Source organism: Geotrypetes seraphini, chromosome 8 (genome assembly GCF_902459505.1).
Source record: "Geotrypetes seraphini chromosome 8, aGeoSer1.1, whole genome shotgun sequence".
Taxonomy (NCBI): domain Eukaryota; kingdom Metazoa; phylum Chordata; class Amphibia; order Gymnophiona; family Dermophiidae; genus Geotrypetes; species Geotrypetes seraphini.
Window position 1 is genome coordinate 21,962,694 of NC_047091.1, and position 21,804 is coordinate 21,984,497.

The 21,804-nt window shown below is 44.2% G+C and overlaps 1 protein-coding gene across 1 annotated transcript in view; it reads left to right on the forward strand.

The window, feature by feature from the left end:
* Nucleotides 1-21,804, forward strand: part of PSMB2 (proteasome 20S subunit beta 2) — a 40,081-nt gene that overhangs the window by 5,032 nt on the left and 13,245 nt on the right. The window lies entirely within an intron of this gene.

The window sequence follows — 21,804 nt, forward strand, 5'->3', positions numbered from 1 at the left end:
ATAAAGTATCTGACCCCTCCAGGAAATTAGATAAATCCAAACTATCAGCAGATAAATTCTGCTGATTGGGATTTTGAGACCTAAGTCTTCATGAAGGCTTCCATCTTCGTTAAGCCCCGCCCCATTGATGTCTGGTGACAATTTTATGGTTGTATAGTCTGTCATTCTGACTTAACATTGCCATTCCGGAAACCAAAATATGCCTGGTCCCAAGGATTTTGGATAAAGGATCTTGTACCTGTAGCAATACTGTCTGCTCTCGTTATTTATGGTAGTAAAGTTCCCGAAAATGTTCTTGAATCGCGAATACCAAAACAGTGAGTCTGGGAAAATAGAGGTTAGGTTCCAGTAATACACGTAATGCCTCAAAACTGCGGAAAGTGAACAGTGGATCCTATTGGGAAAATAGGGTTAGGTTCCTCCGCACGCCAATGGGGCATGTTGGTTGCGATTGATGCAGCCGCCGGTAGGCAAAATTGCACATCGTGAATGCACGAATAACGAGAACGGACTGTAGTAAGTTGTAACTGCACATGTACATTGGTTCTTCTTGCTTGGAGAAACTGTTAATAGTGTCTTTAAAAATTCTGTTGAATTACTACCGAGGGCAGGGCCAAGTAGGTACCGGCTTAATTGCTGTTAAAGAATCCTAACACAAGTCCGCATTTGTGTGTGTAATTTTAAGTACGAGCAGCTAAATGCTTGTGCCAAATGCAGCAGTTAATGTTCATAAGTGAATGTATTATAAACATTTAATGAATAAATGGTTGGTGCACTCCTGCTCTTCCTTTGCCCTTCCCATGTCCATGCTTCTCTCACAGTTAGGCACTTTATTTATTGAATTTAAATAAACAAGCATCAAAAATACTGTATGTCTTAAACACTACTATCCATTCAGTTGTGCCAGACCCTTGGATACTTTAAGCCAGTCCTCGCCATGCTTCCCTGTTTTCCATGGCTTCTTGCAATTGCTTGATGTTCGTTCATTCAATTCTGGTCTCCTTATCTCAAAAAATATATAGCAGTGCTAGAAAAGGTTCAAAGAAGAGCAACAGCCATGATAAAGGGGATGGAACTCCTCTCGTATGAGGAAAGACTAAAATGGAGTAGAACGGGTACAAGTGGATCGATTTTTCACTCCGTCAAAAATGACAAAGACTAGGGGACACTCGAAGTTACAGGGAAATACTTTTAAAACCAATAGGAGGAAATCTTTTTTCACTCAGAGAATAGTTAAGCTCTTGAACGCATTGCCAGAGGTCATGGTAAGAGCGGATAGCGTAGCTGGTTTTAAGAAAGATTTGGACAAGTTCCTGGAGGAAAAGTCCATAGTCTGTTATTGAGAAAGACATGGGGGAAGCCACTGCTTGCCCTGGATCGGTAGCATGGAATGTTGCTACTCTTTGGGTTTTGGCCAGGGGACTGGCCACCGTGAGAATGGGCTACTGGGCTTGATGAACCAATGGTCTGACCCAGTAAGGCTATTCTTATGTTATGTTTCTTATTGTTTTCTTTTCCTGTGACTGTTTTTTCTGTCTTTTTTTGTGTGTGTGCTTAACAAACTCCGCTGTTTTATGTTCTGGTGATTTTGCTTGCGCTCTTAATGTGGGCACAGATATTTGTATTTATTTGGGCCACGGATTTTCAGACAAAGTATAAAAGGGATAGCCATGGATTGTACACCTACTTTCCAGGAGGCATTTTAGAATGAATCCCTGTTTGTTTCTTCACCTTCCTGGCTGTAACTCCAGTCCTGCCCATTTTGCTGCAACAGGGAGGGTGGATTTTAGGCAGTTGGTTGGTTCCCTGGGCATTTTTCTCAAGATGTGCAGAAAGAACTTATACTTGGTTTGGTAGCTTGAGATTCAGTTATCTTGGCCTTTTTGTTGTTTTTGTCTTTATACAGATCTGATTATGATTTTTGCTACTTCATACTTTTTTATGTTTTTTCTTGTTTATTTTTGAATATTTTTTTCTTTGTTTCTCTGCAATTTTGTTGTTCTGTCTTCTCCTTGTCAACACAGAAGAGAAACTACAGAAGTCCAAACTGTATGGTCTATTTTGGCCCAGGACAGGTCCCAGGTGTCAGTTTTTAACAACCCAGGAACTTTCTTCCCCTGTTGGTTATGTTTAGCCAGTTTTAAGTTTGTAGGCTCTTTAGTGCTACTTTGTCTTTTTTCTTTGGAAGTTCAATGAAATCTTAAGTTATATTAAAGATAAAGAAGGAAAAAGCTACCTCCTCACACAGCTGGATCAAAGCCTGCCAAAGCTCTTTCTGACATAAGCAATAAGGAAGGAGCATCTCTGGCCATCAGTGAGACTCTTTCCCCCGCTCCCCCTCCCATCTCCAATATAAGAGGCAATTTATTATGTGAGAATAAAACTGATGCCCCCCATTTCTGTGGCACAATGGTGAAAAGCTACAGCCTCAGCACCCTGAGGTTGTGGGTTCAAACCCACGCTGCTCCTTGTGACCCTGGGCAACTCACTTAATCCCCCCATTGTCCCCAGGTACATTAGATAGATTGTGAACCCAGCAGGACGGACATTGTGGTTAATAAGTATACTTTTGAAACTGTTTCATAGTAGTCCTATAATTAAGTTTCAATTGACTGATTTTGCCAGTACCTCACTTGTTGTATTTATGTTTATATTTGGTCTTTTTACTAACAAAATTGTAAGTTTTACGTTGAATTGTACCTGCTGTACATCGCCTTGGGTGAATTCTCCATAAAGGTGTTTAATAAATTCCAATCCTCTGTAATAAAACCCTAAGCGCGCATGCGCTTAGGACGACGTGTTCCCTGGCAGCATGATGTGTCCCTCCGTGCCGAATTCCATTTTCGAACACGGAGGCAGGGAACATGATGGCAACTCCCCTCCCTCCCGCCCTCACTCACCAACTGCTGCCGCCGCTGCTGCTTCTCTTCAAAGCAGCCTGCTGAGGATCGCCTGCCAGCTGTAGCGAACCTCGGTAGCAAGGTGGAGAGCGGCCTGTGAGGTTTGCTATAGCCGGCCAGCGAACTTCAGCAGGCTGCATTGAAGAGGAGCAGCAGCGGTGGCAGCAGTTCGTGCCGGTGGGCCAGAAGACACCAGGAAACCGGGATGGAGGGAGGGTAAGAACAGGCATGCACAACAGGGGGAGAGGGAAAGGGGGCTGCTTTGGGGGGAGGGGAGAGGTGTGCTGGGGGGCAAACAGGAATCATGCTTTGTTCTGGGAGGGGGGAACAGAAGGGGGCCACGGAGCAGGCAGGCATGGCACAACAGGGGGCCAGGGGGAGAGGGAAAGGGGGATGCTTTGGGGGAGGGATGTGCTGGGGGGCAGACAGCAATCATGCTTTGTTCTGGGAGGGGGGAACAGAGCAGGCAAGCATGGCACAACAGGGGGATAGGGAAAGGGGGCTGCTTTGGAGGGAGGGGTATGCTGGGGGGCAGACAGCAATCATGCTTTGCTCTGGGAGGGGGGAAAACAGAAGGGGGCCATGGAGAGACAGGCAGGCATGGCGCAACAGAGAAATGCAGGCAGGGAGACAGAAAGAAAGACAGTCAGGGGGCAAGGGAGAGACACAGACAGAAAGAATGACAGACAGCCATTGTCCCAGGAGAGAGACAAAGAAAAAAACCAGACAGACATCTACTCTAGCACCCGTTAATGTAACAGTCTTAAGCAAGCAAACAAACCCTCTGGAGGACATCTCTAATGCCAGCGTGCCACTGGGGAAAGAGAGTCTGGATTATCCAGTTGTGCCTTTCCTGTCACTTGCTAACCTACGTAGGACTGGTGGGGAAGACGTCCCATTACATTAATATTTTATTAATTTTCCATACTGTTCTTCCAGGGGAGCTCAGAACGGTTTACGTTAATTTATTCAGGTTCTCAAGTCTCTGGTGGTCCTTTTTTGGCTGTTATGCAGTATATAAAATTTTTAATAAACATATACCTGGGGGCATTAAGTGACTTGCCCAGGGTCACAAGGAGCAGTGTGGGTTTGAACCCCCAGCTTAGGGGTGCTGAAGCTGTAGCTTTAACCACTGCGCCACACTCTCCCCCAGCTTTCATTCTTGCAGAGGCTGTCCTGCTTTCTGTGTTTTTTGTTTTGTTTTCAATGTTGTTCTCATAAGTGACTTCACTAGTTACATCATGAACAAGAAATGTTTCTCTCTAGTATATTTAACATGATATGCAGATAGGAATTCCTGGGGACTTTTATTCCTCATTTTAGAGTTTATAAAGGCATGGTACTAACCCTTCCTACTCCTCTTCCACTTCACACTCCCTTTTCGCCCCCAGAGACTTGATGTCTTGTGTTTCTTGTGAACAGATGGCCCAGGTGAAACTGTGACTCTAAATGTCCTGCCTCCTCCAGCCGCGACAGCCATTTGCTACATGTGATTAAAACTAAGAGCTCTAACGAGGGTAATTTAACATACTTCTTGGCAAACATGGTTAGCAGGATGTGACATGATGCCACGCTCTCTTGTCTTCCTCGATGTGCCATCTCCCCGGAGGTCTGACGCTTGATGCCTTCCCCCTTGCCTGGGCATGCCTTCCAGCTCACCTGCTCCAGATGGGCAGCACAGTGGGGAGGACAGTGGCACAGGCAGATGTGTTTATTTACCGGAGACACAGCGTTGTGCCACTGCAGATGGCAATGCCTGTAAGCGAGTGACACCACTGTCGCATTCCAGGGGCTGTTTGTCTGAGACCCTCTCTGTCTTGCACTGAGCTGCTGGAGCACAGAGCTTCACAACCTAAGGATAGTTAACAGTTATTGGGGGAAATATTTTTGGCTGTGCAGAAAGCATTTCTTTCATTTATGTAGCATGACATGAGAGAGGACAGTGCTTCACATCAGTCACAGTGGTAGATGCTGGTGTATCCTGTAATATGACCCTGTGCCCACACTGTCTTACACTGACATTAACAGAATTCATAGGAACCTGAGCGATGGAAGAGTGAGGGATAAACTCTGGTGTAAGGTCAGGGTTAGAGCCTGCGATAAGCATAGAGAATATATAGCTGTGAGAGGGAGTGAGAGATAAAGCCTGGGATAAGCACATAGGATCCTTAGCTGTGGGGCGAGTGAGGGGTGAAGCCTGGGATAAACATAAAGGCCACTTAGTTTCAAAGTAGAAGGAAATCTTGCGATCAACTGGGTTTATAGTATTTCATGCTGAAAAATGGGATCTCGCTCCTACTTTTCAGCCATTGTTGTAATGACTGGGAATCTCTCTTGAGATTAGGATATTGTTGAAATTCCGCCTCTCCTCATGGTACATCTTGTTGAAGGACTGTAAACTCTTAGATCAGGGGCTTCCTGTGCTTGACTTTACATAAGAATTGCTGCTGCTGGGTCAGACCAGTGGTCCATCATGCCCAGCAGTCCGCTCACGCGGCAGCCCCCAGGTCAAAGACCAGTGTTCTAAATGAGTCCAGCCTCACCTGCGTACGTTCTAGTTTATCAGGAACTTGACCAACTTTGTCTTGAATCCCTGGAGGGGGTTTTCCCCTATAACAGACTCTGGAAGAGCGTTCCAGTTTTTCACCACTCTCTGGGTGAAGAACGGAATCTATCCCACTGTCTTTCTACAGATCTAATGCAGGAAATGAGAAATTCAAAATGGGATTTGCAGAAATTAAAAAGCAGTTTAAAGAGCTTTCTTTTTAAAGATGCTTTTAACTGAAAACACAATGTTTAACTAAAATATAATTTTAGCAGTTCTCTACTTTGACCCTATCTTTGCCACCAAACTCTTTCTTCTTATCCCTTTGTGTACTTCCCTTTTATGTTCCTTTTCTTCAAAATTGTATTTCTCCCCCTCTTCCCTATTGTTTCCTGTGACTTTAAAAAAGTAGTTACCCTTGTATGTCTTGTAAAGAATTATGTATATTATGTTACTTTTATTATTTGTACAACGCTTTGTACCTTTGGTTAAGCGTTTAATCAAACAAATGAATAAACTTGAAACTTGGAAGAATTAAAGGGTCAAAGTGAAAGGCTGGAAGGTAAGCATGGGATCGGTAGCATGGAATATTGCTATCTTTGGATTCATTTCAGTTACTTGTGACCTAGATTGGCCACTGTGGAAACAGGATACTGGGCTAGATGGACCACTGGTCTGACCTAGAGAATGACACGGGGACCAATTTTTCGCCGTCCCTGCGAAAACTCCATTTTCTGTCCCATCCCAGCGATTTCTTTTCCTATCCCTGCCCCATTCCTGCAAGCTCCGTCCTCATCTACACAAGCCTCCAACACTTTAAAATCCTAAGTAGCAACATTCTAGAGCTCAGATTGTGATGTCATAATGCCTCATTCCACCAATGCCTAAGCTCCGTCCTTATCTGCACAAGCCTCAAACGTTTTCAAATCCTAAGTAGCAACATTCTAGAGCTCAGATTGTGATGTCATAATGCCTCATTCCACCAATGCCTAAGCTCCGTCCTCATCTACACAAGCCTCCAACACTTTAAAATCATAAGTGTTCGAGGCTTGTGCGGTTAAGGCAGAGCTTGCAGGAATGGGACAGCTCCTACATTCTCCAAATGTCTTGTTTCAGAGGGGGTAGTAGCCGTCAGTCCCTGAGTATGTGCTGGTACTCAAGACACCATTGCAGCCGGCCACGTGATGCCTCTTAATGCCAATTTTGCTGCTCTGGTGGAGGAAAGTAAAGAAGCTCATGGTGAGGGGGAATGTTCTGTGATAACGATGCCTAAATAGATACAGCTAACTGCATGGCATTGTCTGCTGTTCAGTCAACATAGAGTAAGGAGCTTTTATCCCAGGACAAGCAGGCAGCTATTCTCACTAGTGGGTGATGTCATCCGACAGCACCGATGCGGACGTCTCACAAGCATACTTGCTTGAAAAAAACTTCAGAAGTTTCGAGATGCCCGCGCATGCGCGAGTGCCTTCCCGCCCAGATCGAAGGAGCAGGGCCTCAGCCACGCAGCCAACCCATTCGAATCTCTGGAAAAAATTTTTATTTTATTTTATTTTTTTGAAAATAAGAAACGAATGAATAAAACACACGATAAAGAGCAAAATAACTCAAAACCGCGGTACTAGAAGGCAAGAACACAGGTTCACTCAGCGCAGAGAATTGAAGCAAACTTCAGTAAGTAAACGGCGAAGGAACAAGAAGCCACAGTGGTTTACTGCGGAGATCTCAGACCTGATCAAGTAGAAGAAAAAAGCATTCATCTCTTACAAACAATCAGGGAAGCAGGACTAGAGCAGACTACCTGGCCAAATCAAAAGCCGTCAAAACAGCAGTCAGGGAGGCTAAATTCCTCATGGAGGAGTCTCTAGCAAAGAACATCCAGAAGGGAGATAAATCCTTCTTCAGGTATATCAGTGATAGAAGAAAAAACTCAGGCGGGATTGTACGTCTTAGGAAACCAGACGGAGACTATGTGGAAAAGGATTCGGAAAAAGCCCAACTATTAAATGAATACTTCTGCTCAGTCTTCACCCGAGAAGCGCCAGGGCTCAGCCCTCAGCTACAGACAAGGGTTGGCTCAGTTGACCCGTTTAGTAACTTTGAGTTTACGCCCAGCAGTGTCTACGGTGAGCTGTCAAAGCTCAAGGTTAACAAAGCAATGGGGCCGGACAACCTGCACCCCAGGGTGCTTAGGGAGCTGAGTGATGTCTTGGCGGAGCCACTGTCCGCGCTCTTCAACCTCTCCCTTAGTACAGGCAGCGTCCCGTTGGACTGGAGGACGGCTAACGTCATTCCACTCCACTCCACAAGAAAGGCTCAAAGATGGAGACAGCAAACTACAGACCAGTGAGTCTAACATCGATAGTGAGCAAACTAATGGAAACTCTAATCAAACACCAATTAGATAAGATCTTGGATGAGGAGAATCTACGGGATCCCCGACAACATGGATTTACTAAGGGGAGATCCTGCCAATCCAACCTGATCAGCTTCTTTGACTGGGTAACGGGGAAGCTGGATATTGGGGAGTCCCTGGACATCGTGTACCTGGACTTTAGCAAAGCATTCGATAGCGTACCACACCGCAGGTTACTGAGCAAGATGAGTTCTATAGGATTAGGTAACACATTGACGAAATGGGTTGGGAGCTGGCTTGGAGGTAGGCTCCAAAGGGTGGTGGTGAACGGCACCCCCTCCGAAATGACGGAGGTGATTAGTGGAGTACCACAGGACTCAGTCTTGGGCCCAATCCTATTCAACATCTTTATAAGAGACTTGGCAGAAGGGCTTCGAGGTAAAATAACATTATTCGCCGATGACGCCAAACTGAGTAATGTAGTGGGCAAATGCACAACAGACGAAGATTCAGTGCCCGACAACATGATGCACGACCTACTCCTACTGGAGCGATGGTCTAGGACATGGCAACTCAACTTCAATGCCAAAAAATGCAAAGTTATGCACCTGGGCAGCCAGAATCCATGCAAGTCTTATACCCTTAATGGCGAGATCCTAGCAAAAACGGTAGCAGAACGAGACTTGGGGGTAATCGTCAGTGAGGACATGAAGTCTGCCAATCAAGTGGAGCTGGCTTCGTCCAAGGCAAGACAAATCATGGGCTACATACGAAGGGGTTTCGTCAGTCGTAAGGCGGAAGTCATTATGCCATTGTATAGATCCATGGTGAGGCCCCACCTGGAATACTGTGTGCAATTCTGGAGGCCGCATTATTGCAAGGATGTGCTGAGACTGGAGTCGGTGCAAAGAATGGCCACCCGGATGGTCTCGGGACTCAAGGATCTACCATACGAAAAACGGCTTGACAAATTACAGCTATACTCGCTCGAGGAGCGCAGAGAGAGGGGGGACATGATCGAGACGTTCAAGTATCTTACGGGCCGCATCGAGGCGGAGGAAGATATCTTCTGTTTCAAGGGTCCCACGACAACAAGAGGGCATCCGTTGAAAATCAGGGGCGGGAAACTACGAGGTGACACCAGGAAATTCTTTTTCACTGAAAGAGTGGTTGATCGCTGGAATAGTCTTCCACTACAGGTGATTGAGGCCAGCAGCGTGCCTGATTTTAAGGCCAAATGGGATCGGCACATGGGATCTATTCACAGGGCAAAGGTAAGGGAAGGGACATTAAGGTGGGCAGACTAGATGGGCCGTGGGCCCTTATCTGCCGTCTATTTCTATGTTTCTATGTTTCTCAGCTCCGCGGAAAGAAAAGAACTGAGGAGACACGCCCGAAGCATCGGGCGGGAAGGCACTCGCGCATGCGCGGTGCGGGCATCTCGAAACTTCTGAAGTTTTTTCAAGCAAGTATGCTTGTGAGACGTCCGCATCGGGGCTCTGTCGGATGACATCACCCACTAGTGAGAATAGCTGCCTGCTGTCCCTGGATAACAACTGTTACGGTAAGTAACATTGCTTTCTTGGCATTGAGGGATGTCCCATGTTAATTTGGACATTAACCCCCAGTAGCTGGACAAGTCTTGTGCCATTTTTGTAAACGGATCTTGCAGTATTTTTACCACTACCCCTGTGTGCCCTGGGCATTACTTTGCCCACCCTGTCTCGGACTTTGCTGCCAAGCCGTAGCTGGAATCTTTCTCTTTCACGTATCTTCTGTTTCCTTTTGCATTGTGCTGTTTTCTTTTTTTCCAGTGCTGATGCAGTTTCGAGTTTGCAGGTGTAAATCCCCTCTCACCAGGGGCTCCTATGTGTGATAGTGTTGCTTTCTCACTCCTCCAGAATGTATGTGCTATCCCGTAAGCTGCCTGCTGAGAGCAGAGGTCCCTGCTTCTGGTGCTCCTGCTTCACAGAATAATCCTGCCCCATCAGTGCGGCAGCTCTGTCTTTCTTTTGGATCACTATTTTCTCGTTTTCCCAAAAAGACGTGCAGAAAACGGGAATCTCTTCTTTGCACTCAAAAAGAACCGTTATATTTTCAAGCTGTTTCTTTATTTTGCTCCGTCCACGTAGGCTAAGCGTTCAGGATTTTGCTGTTGTGCTGGGGACTTGGTCTGTTTTCAGCAATACCCCCAAGTCTCCAGAGGTGCTCAATGACATGTTCCTGTGATTCATACTCTCCTTTGACCAATTTAAATGCTAAAAGTGAGATATAAAACAGCCATTCAGTGACAATGTCTCCATTTCTTTATTTGGTCCCTGAAGAGAAGTGTCTGAAATGTCCAGGGTAGCCCTGTGGACTGTCCATTTTGGTAGAAAGACGCCTTCTGTGGTGCATCTACATGCTCTCCAGTGCTAAAATATTTTTTTTTATTTATAGATGTATTTTGCTATTTTGAAAGCATCTAATCCAGGGGTGGGCAACTCTGGTCCTCGAGGGCCGGAATCCAGTCGGGTTTTCAGGATTTCCCCAATGAATATGCATGAGATCTGTTTGCATGCACTGCTTTCAATGCATATTCATTGGGGAAATCCTGAAAACCCGACTGGATTCCAGCCCTCGAGGACCGGTGTTGCCCACCCCCGACCTAATCTGTCTGTCCACATGTGTGTTGCAATTTAGCAACTAATGCTTGGCTTTGCCTGAAATTTGGCAGTAGAGGTGGAAATTAAAACCCATCAGGAGACTGCTGGGCACGATGGACCACTGGTCTGACCCAGCAGCGGCATTTCTTATGACTCTCTCTTGTTGAATTGGTTAAGATTAACAATTGTGTGATAGCTTCTGTTGTCCATCCCCTTTGCTGACTTTTGCATGCTCGCAGAAGGGGAATATTTTTTTTGCTTCCATTTTTCAGCTTATTTGATATCTTAGCAAATGCAACAGGCAAGAGAATTCCCCAGGACAACATATTTTGTTGTGATTAAATATTTTAGAGAAAATTAGCTATATCATTTGTACTGTGCTTGGCCCCAGTACACCCAGCTCGTCAATTGAAGTGCATTTTCACTAACTATAAAGAGTGTTTTTACAAAGCTTCCAGGTAGTTTTGGAACGAGCAGAGGTGAAGAAATGAAGTTGGAGCTTTGGGAACAGCGTCGGAAACGTTGCAGCAGGTTCAGTGAGCGATCACAGAGCCAACTCCACATCAATTAGAAGCTGTATTTTTACCAGTTCCCCTGTCCTAGGCTTGAGCTGCTTCAACAAATAACCATTACTTTCTAAGTTGTCTTCAGAAAAATACGACAGCCAATGAGGAACACTTTAGTTCCATTACATGGCACAGCCCTTCCTGAATAGGACGTCTGCAGCTGTTAATTGCCTCGTTTTATTGGTCATGTGGCTTGCGGTGCATGGGCCTTTTCTCTCTTACTTTGGTGTATGAAACTGGACTGGCTTTAAGACGTGGCTATTCAGAGGCACTTTTCTCCAAGAACGGCTGATCCTAAACCCAGCAGTATTGGATTAGCAAGTGAAATGAACGAAGAACCCCCCCCCTCCAATACTATGCTAACTAGTTGGCATAATCAGGCATCTGTGCTACGTTGTGTCTCATGTCATTAAATTTGAAACCATTCTAATTACAATATGGCAACAGCATCCTTCACAAGAAAACGATCAGACCTGGAATTGATGTTAAGTGATAAAATCTGCCACAATATAAAATCTAGTTAATCCAGTAAGCCAGGAAATGGGGGCTTCTGTTTGCAGACTGATGACAACTAATTGTTATTTAGCTGACTCGAAGGCCTAAGGTGTCTCGGGGAATTAATATGTTGTGTTATGTACCATTTGGCATTACAATAGTGTCTGAAGATACCAGATAAAGCTTCTGATTCGTGACTTGGGACCTCAGGAAATCCATTTCTTTTCATACCAGAACCGATACGTTAATCACAGGGACCCAGAGCGTAATTTTATGTAAGGTAGGTCAACGGTTACAAAGTCTTGAGTTTGCGAAGAAGTGAGTGTTCAGTACTTCCCAATGCTCCTTGAAATGAGCAAATGTGGAGAACGTAACCGTGCCACCATCCATCATTTCATAAAGGGTTTGAGCCCCACGAGAGGCCCAAGCTGCAAAGGGGCTGCGTCCAAGGCCTGATGGGAAATCCGGATTACCAGTCAGCTGCAGAAATGGAGACGCAAAGGGCGTTTTTGCCTGAGCCCTACGCCACCACCGCCATGCCATGCAGAAGGGTTTCAGGAACCCTTTCTAATAAAAGATTTTTTTTTAAAACAAACAAAAAACCAAGACCTGAGTTTGAGAATTATTAATATGTTTGAGATAAACGTGCACACAAATTTCTCTCGTGCATAGTCATTGTGGGAATCCTGAAAATCTGGCTTGCTAGGTGTGTCCCGAGGACAGGATTGAGATCTCCTGTTCTGGAGTAAGGCTCTCCATGTAACCCTGTAACCCGCTTGTCCTGTTGTCACCAGGTAGCCAAAAGAGTCTCCTTTTCTGTTGTTAATATTGAGCCCAGCGATCTCTGGAAAGCATCGGAAACTGAGCCCCATTCTCGATGCAAGTGGCTCCTAGGGGCACAGTGCAGCCCTGGTATATGAAGAAACGCAGCGTATTGTCACAGTTTTTAAAAGTCAAAGTTCATTCAGACAGCAGAAACTTTTTCCCTTCCGTCAGTTTCTTTCCCCTTTGGTAGTGTTTCATTCCCCCAGTGACACACGAGGTACCTGCTGGGATATAGTGAGACTGACATTGCTGAACACACAAGTCTCAAAACATTATTCAAATTTTTCAAAGCAAAGTGCATCTCAGCAATGTCGTTACATTTAATTATAAGTGGCAGGGGCTGGCCCAGGTCCAAATCCAAGAGTCGCTTCCTCTTGCACTGTCCACGCTCGGCAGGATGCTTCCTCACGCCCACCTCCTCCTCCCCCCCCACCCCACTCTCTCCCTGTGACTTTGGCTTCCGCCAGATGTCACGCTGCTGCCTATCACCGCCCAGCCTCCCCTCACTGATTTTGTTGTTTCAGTCTATTTATCACAACTGTTTCCTTCAGCTGCGAATTCTGCGGAATTTCACGCTCTGCCTAATCACTGCTGCTTTTTCTTTTTTAATTAAATAGTTGAACATGTAAAGAGAGGTGGAAATGGGAAATTGTTGTCTGGAGAAGTTGAGGAAAAGTTTTCTTTTTCCATTCGCTTTTGTGGTGTTAGTGTAGCAGTTTCAAAACGAGCCATTTTGCTCTTATGGGCCATTTCCACCTGAGGGATCAGGCACTTTATGGCTGCTGGATATGACGGGAAGCTTGATGATGGTAAAGATTCAAGGGGGCTAAAGCCTTATAACCGGATTCGTATGTGAGAAGTGCAGAAAGGTGCCAGATACAGCTCCAATAATGCATGTTATTCCTCCTGCTGCAGAGTTGATATACATGTATGCATTTACTCATGCGTGTACCCTCATGTCTTATAAAATACCCGTGTATGTCGCCAATTTCCCTAACCTTCCTGCCCAAATTATGCCCCTATATAGATCACATAGAAATAGGCCCAGACTTTCCATTCACATTCTTTTTCTGAATAAACAGTAGCACAATTTATAAAAACTTTTTTCCCCCATGTACAACAGGTTTTACACATGGAACCCACTTAAAAAAAATGCAATTTCATATTTTAAAAATCAAGCAAATGAAATGTATACAAAGTTAGAAATGCAGAAGATAGTCATGAACTATAACTAATAGAAAAGGAAAATTATAAAATGACTCTAGTTATTTTAATAAAGGCATGATTTATGGGTTCCGAGCGTACTAAGAAAAATAAGGAAAAAGGCATCACAAAATGATATCTCAACTAGAGAATGACACGGGGGAAAAAATCTGTCCCTGTCACTGCCCCGTCACCGGACCACTGCCCCGTCCCCCGTCGCATCCACCCTTCCCTCGCCACCTCAGCCATTCAGCGGCCCGAGAATCTCCCTCCCTCCTCCTTACCTTTGCGGCACTTTAGTAAAGAAACTTACTGAAGCCTGCCTGCAGTCGCATGTGTGTGGGTGGAAGCTTCTCTGACGCAACCGGAAGTTGCGTCAGAGGAGAAGCTTCCGCCCACACATGCACGACTGCAGGCAGGCTTCAGTAAATTTCTTTAATAAAGCGCCGCAAAGGTAGGGAGGGGGGCCGCACGCGATCGGTGACCGCGCGCCTTCCCTCCCTTACCTGTGGGGACAAGGCCATTCACTGCTCCACGGGGCGGTGGATGGCCTTGTCCCCGTGCCTGCAGTGAGCACTTCCCCCCTCCCCCACAGTTTGGCGGGTTACCCGCGGATACCTGCCACCGTGTCATTCTCTAATCTCAACTACACCAGCCGTTTCCAAAAAGTGAGCTATTTGGTCTGTGGCTCTAACTATAGAATTCTGAGTCCCCCACGAGAGAAATCTGTTTAGTGGCCAAAAAGGCAGATAGTTACGAAGGTACGGACTTTAAAAAAAAAAATCTAATCTAGTCTTCAATTTATATATCGGGTCATCTCCCAACGGAGCTCGACTCGATTCACATGTAATTAAGACTAGAGTACATAAGAAAGAGGAGCATAAAAGGAAAAAAGCTGGATTATCATCAATTCTTTGATACTATAGTTAAGTCATTTAAATGTTGTGTAAACAGCAGTTTTCAGGGCTTTATGAAATTGTTGTAGCTGGCCTATCAGTCTAATGGAGTCAGGAAGTCCATTCCACATCTCTACCAGCTTGAAGGCAAAAGATTGAATAAGCTTTCCCACAGATTTAATACCCTTAAAAGAAGTGAAAGATAGTTTATATCTCTGTGTATTCTTCAAATGACAAGATTTGAAGGGGTTCCAAGCTGAGCAGGTGTCCTCCAGCTGCATTGCTACCACTAGGGGGTGGAATATTTTCAGTCGCTAAGGACAGGTATGTTCCCTGGAGTCCTGCAGAACTTGCCTGTCCCTCACAATTGAAAAATGTGACAGTAAAACAGCACCCTCTATTGGTGAGACTGTGGGTGGAGGACTCCTGCTCAGCTTAGAGGGAACAGTGGTTTCCAATATAAGGGAGCTAAAGGATCAAATATTCCATAGAAAAGCTTAAAGATAATGCATGCACATTTAAATTGAATCATAAAGCGGACTGGAAGCCAGTGAAGCTTTCTCAACAAAGGAGAGACATGATTGTACTTTTGAGAACGAAATCATACCACACATATACAGGGGCATTTCAGAAAAAAAGTTCCACCCAGTTGAATTAATCCCCTTATTGTAGACCTTTTTTGCAGAGGTGTGGAGAAAAAATCCCACATAACTCATTGTAAGAAAGTTACACAACACAAGTCCTTTTGTTCATAGTCTTATCTTTTTGAGATTTATTTTGAATATTGAAATTTCTAAGATTACACAAAGAGCAATCGCTCTATTCCCAAACATCACCAGATACTAAACATACAAAAAAAATACTCTGTCACAGTTCTAGTAGCAAAATATCATTAGTAAATGTTAAAAGCAATCCCTTTCATTTACAAAATGGCAAACATAATAGGCCCCACTCCGTTGTTTCAGGGCTTCAGAAACCCCTCCCCCTCCTTCCAAAAAAGAAATCAAGGAGAAGAATAAACTTTTTAAACTAGTCCAGCCTTTCAATAGGCTTTAAACTGATCTGTGTAGGTCCTGATGTTGCTAAAAAGTCAATCTTTCCATATTCACTAAAAGTCACCTATGATTTTTCCATGCATAGATTGGTGGTGATAAGGATTGCTTCCATTGAGAGGCTGTGATGTGTTTGACTGCTGCCGGACCCAAGCATCTCGCTTTCTGTTGCCACTTCACACTCGTGTCATTGTATAGTCCTAGTAAACACAATTGAGGTGTCGGGGCAATAGAGACGGTCAATGTTTTAGATCATGCCATCTCCACCTTTATCCAAAGCTGCTGTACTAAATCACAAGGCAACCAGATATGCAGGAATGTATCTAACCCCTGGCCTCAACACCAACAATATCAAGTGCAAAGTACATCAAGTGCAAAGTGCAAATGTTGTCTCCTACCCCCTCCTACGAATGAAGCCTGACTAGTGTAAATAAGATTAGGCAGCACTCTTGCCAGCCTATCTGCTAAGATCTTGGAAAATGCCCCCATTTAGCAGGGAGATAGAGTGGTAAGAACTGCACCCTTGTAGGGTCCTTACATGGTTTCAAAAGGATGGAGATACCCACCTCCCTCATAGAGGGAGGTAGAGGAGGTTCTTCTAATAGTCCATTAACCACCCTCTCCAAAAGTGTCCCCAATTCTGCAGCAAATATTTTTTATAAAAGGGTCAAGAAAGCCATCTAAGCTTGGGGCTTTGCCAGATTTCAAATACTTAATAGTAGAAAGAACTTTTGCCTCTGTATTAGGTGAGTCTAACATTTCCCTCTCTGCCACAAAAAGCTGGGGCATCTGGATTGTGGATAAATAGAGTAAAACCTTGGATTGCAAGTAACTTGGTTTGCAAGTGTTTTGCAAGACAAGCAAAACATTTGATTAAATTTTAACTTGATATACAAGCAATGTCTTGCAATACGAGTACATACAGTATACACACATCACAACTGAGCCCATGGTTCTTCTCTCTCTGACGCTGCGGGAGTGTAGTGACTGTTCTAAACGAGCAAAGTCTTGCAATACGAGTACATACAGTATACACACATCACATCATCACAACTGAGCCGATGGTTCTTCTCTCTCCGACGCTGCGGGAGTGTGGTGACTGTTCTAAATGAGCTAGGTCTTGAAATACAAGTACGTAGAGTATTTTGCATTAAAGTTTTGGGGTCGTGGAATGAATCGTCTGAGTTTCCATTATTTCCTATGGGGAAATTTGCTTTGATGTACGAGTGCTTTGGATTACAAGCATGCATCCAGAACGAATTGTGCTCGTAAACCAAGGTTTGACTGTAATCCATTATTCTACTGGGTCCTCCGATGATTCTTGCTTATATAAAGATGAATAATAATCCAGGAAACAGTGGGCTTTATCAATGTGAAGCATCCTAACCTCTCCTCCTCCTATTTTTTGAATATTCCAAGTTTTAGTACAAGCTTTTTAGGGATCTAGCTAGCATAGTGCTGGATTTATTTTTGAACTTAATAAATTTCTGTTGTAATCTCTGGCGAGCAAGTTCCGTTTCAGCTACACTTCCCCCCTCTGCATTCGCAGTGATAGGGGAACGGCAAGGCAGCAAATAGAGAAAAACTGCGAATAACTTTTCGTATGTTATTCACGGTTTTGGTGTAAAAAAAAGGGCATAAAACCGCGAATAACCTGACCTATTCCAGTGAAGAAAGTGCAGCTAGGAGGATCGATTTTCTCTGTGCATCACCGGGAGCAGCGATTTTCTGTGATATAAATTTGGGAGTAGGGCCTTTGATCGAACTGCGAATAAGTGAAACCGCGGACTGCAAAACCGCAAGCAAGCAAGGAGGGGTAAGTGTATTTGAATTGAGTAAGCTCAGCCCTCTACCTGGAGAAGTAACTTTAAGGTATGGGGGCTTTGATCTGCATTATGCCTTTTTTCAAAGACCAGAAGTCTCTCTCTAAGCTCAATGGAGGCCTTTTCTTTCAATTTCTTCTTCCTAGCCCCCCATTTGGTTAAGATACCCCGAATAACAGCCTTCAGAGCATACCAGAGTATTCCATCTTCCCATTCACTATTATCATTGGATTCCAAATATTGACAAATAGTATTTTGAATATCAGTGCAAACCACTCTATTTCTCAATAATGATTCATTGAGCCTCCAAAACCCATGACCCTGTGAATCCACTATACCAGAAAATAAGACCCAAACAGGGGCATGAGATTATGATAAGACCAGATTGCATCTATACGTATATACGTAGTTTTTGTGTGAGAGAAAAAGATAACATTTTTTGAGAATCATGGAGGAGTCTCCAGGTATCCGTGAGCGCTAATTGTCTCGTGAAGTCCTTCAAGGCTTTTCTATGTAATTTACGATACTCGATTCCTCCTTTAGAATGATCCAAATGAGCATTAACAACAATATTAAGATCTCCTTCCAAGATTATCCCACCCTTCACAAAGCTGGTTAACTTGTCTTGCAACTCCCGAAAAAATGTATCTTCCCTGAGTTAGGGGAACAGAAATTGATTAAAGTAAGTTCTTTGCGCTGAAACAGACCTGTTAACCCTCTACATTTTGGATAGATTTTGATGGGTGAATGATTGTTAAATTGAGTGTATCCTACTGAAATAGGTATCGGGAGGATTAGACAAACGGGAGAGCAGATGAAAAGGCTTCCTTCCATATGAGGACAAGCCTTTGGCTTTGTGGAAGGATTGAGGCACTAGGGTGGACAGGCAACTAGGAACTGCTCTGTACCCTTGCAAATACCTACACTCGGTGAAAGCTGATTGATAGCAGATTGTTAAAGTGTTCAGAGAAAGTATCTTTCCAGTCAGTTCATCATCAAACTGGAGGAGGACTGTGGTGATTAAGATGGCTGCCTGAAGGCGTTTGGCAAGATGCCGTTGACCTTTTCTAATTCTCTGATGGTAAAAAGTTCATATTCAAGCTGCAAACTTAATTGTTAGGGATGTGGTCAAAGGCATCTCGGGTTTCTGAATGAAAGTCTTATGAACAATTATTAGCCAGGTAGCCTTGGGAAGGCCACCACTTATGCTGGAAGTGAGCTGGAATGAGTGGAATTTCCAAAAATTTTCCTTTTACCGCAGTATTATTAAGTGAGACTGGAATAGCTGATGTGGTTTTCAATTGGTTGAAGGAATTTTTATATAATAGAAATTACTCTATCTATAAAAAGAATGGTTGGAAATTTGTTAGTGGAGTGCCTCAGGGCTCTCCATTGTCTCCCATGTTTAATTTGTGTATGAGTACATTTTTAAGGTGCCAAGATGCCAACTGTTTGTCTGCAGATGATTTTGGTCCCAGTTTTGCAAGATCGGGCTAAAGAGTGAAATTAGTTATTGAACAGTGGCCCATAGCTGATTCTTTGAAACTGAACACACAGAAAACTAATATCTTCTAGTTTAGAAACATAGAAACATAGAAAGATGACGGCAGATAAGGGCCATAGCCCATCAAGTCTGCCCACACTATTTACCCACCCTCTTAAATCTACTGACCCCCTAAAGAATAATTGTAATTATACTGTCACTCTACTGACCCGCTCATTCAGTCATAGTGACCCTATCCCTTGGCATGACCTCGTAGGGATCCCACATAGGTATCCCATTTGTTCTTGAAGTCTGAGATGCTGCGTGCCTCGACCACCTGCACTGGAAGCTCGTTCCAATGCTCAATCACTCTCTCCGTGAAGAAGTATTTCCTGGTGTCTCCACGGAACTTCCCTCCCCTGAGCTTGAGCGGATGTCCTCTTGTGGTCGAGGGTCCCCTGAGAAGAAAGATATCATCTTCCACCTCTACCCGTCCCGTGATGTATAGGGTAGAGGTGGAAGATGATATCTTTCTTCTCAGGGGACCCTCGACCACAAGAGGACATCCGCTCAAGCTCAGGGGAGTTTAGTAACACACTATACAGTGTGGTGTGTAGGGTTCAGTGTCCCTGTTTTTAAGACTCTTAGGAAGAATATTGGCTGCCACACTTACTGTGGAGCCACAGGTGACAAATTATGTGGGACTTTAATCTTCAAAGGTGCTGCACGGCTAGACTGTCTTGTGGCTGAGCCTCTAAAGCAGTGGTTCCCAACCCTGTCCTGGAGGACCACCAGGCCAATCGGGTTTTCAGGCTAGCCTTAATATGCATGAGAGAGATTTGCATATAATGGAAATGACAGGCATGCAAATCTGCTTCATGCATATTCATTAGGGCTAGCCTGAAAACCCGATTGGCCTGGTGGTCCTCCAGGACAGGGTTGGGAACCACTGCTCTAAAGAACTATGCATATGAAACAGGTAAAACCCGTGACTCCTAATGACATTGTGTCCGAGGTGTTCATATGTTTGTGACTCATGCCCTGCATTCCTCAGGCGGCAGCAGTGGATGGACCTCCATGTCCCGTAAGCTGTATTTATAAACATTGATTTTCTGTCTAAATTTTTAGTTTTGTATGTTTGCTAGTACTTGCATTATTGACATCGGTGTGAATCCCTCTTAGTCTCCACTTGGCAACTGTGTGCTGACCTAGGACTGATGGACACGAACTGCAGTTGCTTATCTACCTCTAGGCTGGCGAGTTGATGGCCAGTAAAGGCTTTTTGCCTTGTTGGATAGGAGGATCCCATCCCTTTCCAAGCAGAATCTCTTCCCTGGAAGAGCACTGTGCTGCTGGGTCAATTTTTTCTACATGGTTGGAAATGTTTCTTCGAAAACCCGCTCATCAATATGTATAGGAGAGATGTGTGCCTTGGTTGTGAAAAGCTCTCTCTTATTTCTAGCCCTGGTGAAACATTAATTACATTATAAAGTATTTCCAGAGCTGAAGGCTTGAGGGGAGACCTTTTTCGTACATACAGATATGGGTATCTTGATGTGAACTCAAGACGTTCTAAAAGCTCCTTCAGCCCTTAGGAAAATTAATAGTATTAGAGAGTATGGAATAATAGTTGTTTGTTTAATTAAAAAAAGAGATTTAAATAAACTTTGGCAGAAGACTGCTGAAGCAGGAAATGATCAGATTGGTTTAGCTGGACCACCGATAGTGATATTGGAGTAAACTCCAGACTTGGGTTTTCTAAACATTTGGCCTCTACTCAAGGTTTATGTGGCTGCGCTTGGGGTGAACTGGTGGGATGTGATGCTGTTCCATTCAAGGGAACCTTTCAACTAAAAGACCTTTTAAGGGCCTCTGACATCGTTTCTGTCCCAGCTGGCGAAAGATTCCTATGCTTAAGGTACAGCCGACTGACTCTTGAAAGCCAGAGAGTTAGGATTTCGGCAAAGTGACTCTTTGTGACAGGAAAAGTGCTCGGTTTACGTATATCCAAAACATTCATGCATTACCTTGAGAAATTCTCGATTGTGCCTCTGAAAGACGTTAGTAATTGTGGGGTTTTTGAGTGTTACTGGCCCATCATACGATGCTGTTCTTTCAGTTGGATGAGCTGTGGGGGCGCAATTCTAAAAGTTGAACTCGGGATGCTGACTGTGGAAGATCTGGGGCAAAAGCTAATTGCAAATCGTTCAAGCAGAGGGTCGGTGATATTAAGGCTTTATTTTTCTAGCCTATTATGATCTTTACAAAGTCATGTGAAATCTGCAGTGGATACTTCTCATATTTCTTGGGTTTGTTTTCCTGCATCCCCAGTTCTTGAGCTGAGATGCTGTGGATCCTTGTGACAATTATGCTTCTGCCCCTTCCTGTATAACCCACCCATTGTGGGGCTAATGCTTAGTAGATGCCAACCCGTGGCTCTATTCCAAGTCTGGCGTGTACAGCCAAATACCATCTATTGGTGTCTTTTGTTGTATTAATGGTTCTCAGACCCGTCCTGGGGGTCCACCAGCCAGATGGGTTTTGAGGCTATCCCTAGTGAATATGCATAACATACATTTAGAAAAAGAGAAACTACTACATATATGCATACAACATTAATAATTTATTAATCAACCTTACTTTTTTCATAAATATTATAAATACATTAAATGCCTCTGAATAGGCATGAGACAATTTTGCATACCTGACACTTCCATTATATGCAAACCTCTCATGCATATTCATTAGGGATATCCTGAAACCCCAACTGGCTGGTGATTCCCCATGACAGGTTTAGGAACTACTGGCTTAGATTATCTCTTGCTGCCCCCAAATTATCATCTGGGTCTGTAAGTTCTACCTTTTCAGCATTCCCAGAATCATTAGCCAGAAATTGAGTTTGATCATCAAATCTAGGTTTCCCATTCCTCCCATTAAAGTTTCAGGCTGGTCTCTCCTGCCCAGTTTACTTTAGGCTCAGAGTGCATCCAAACCCAGATTTTCTGGTCTCTTCCC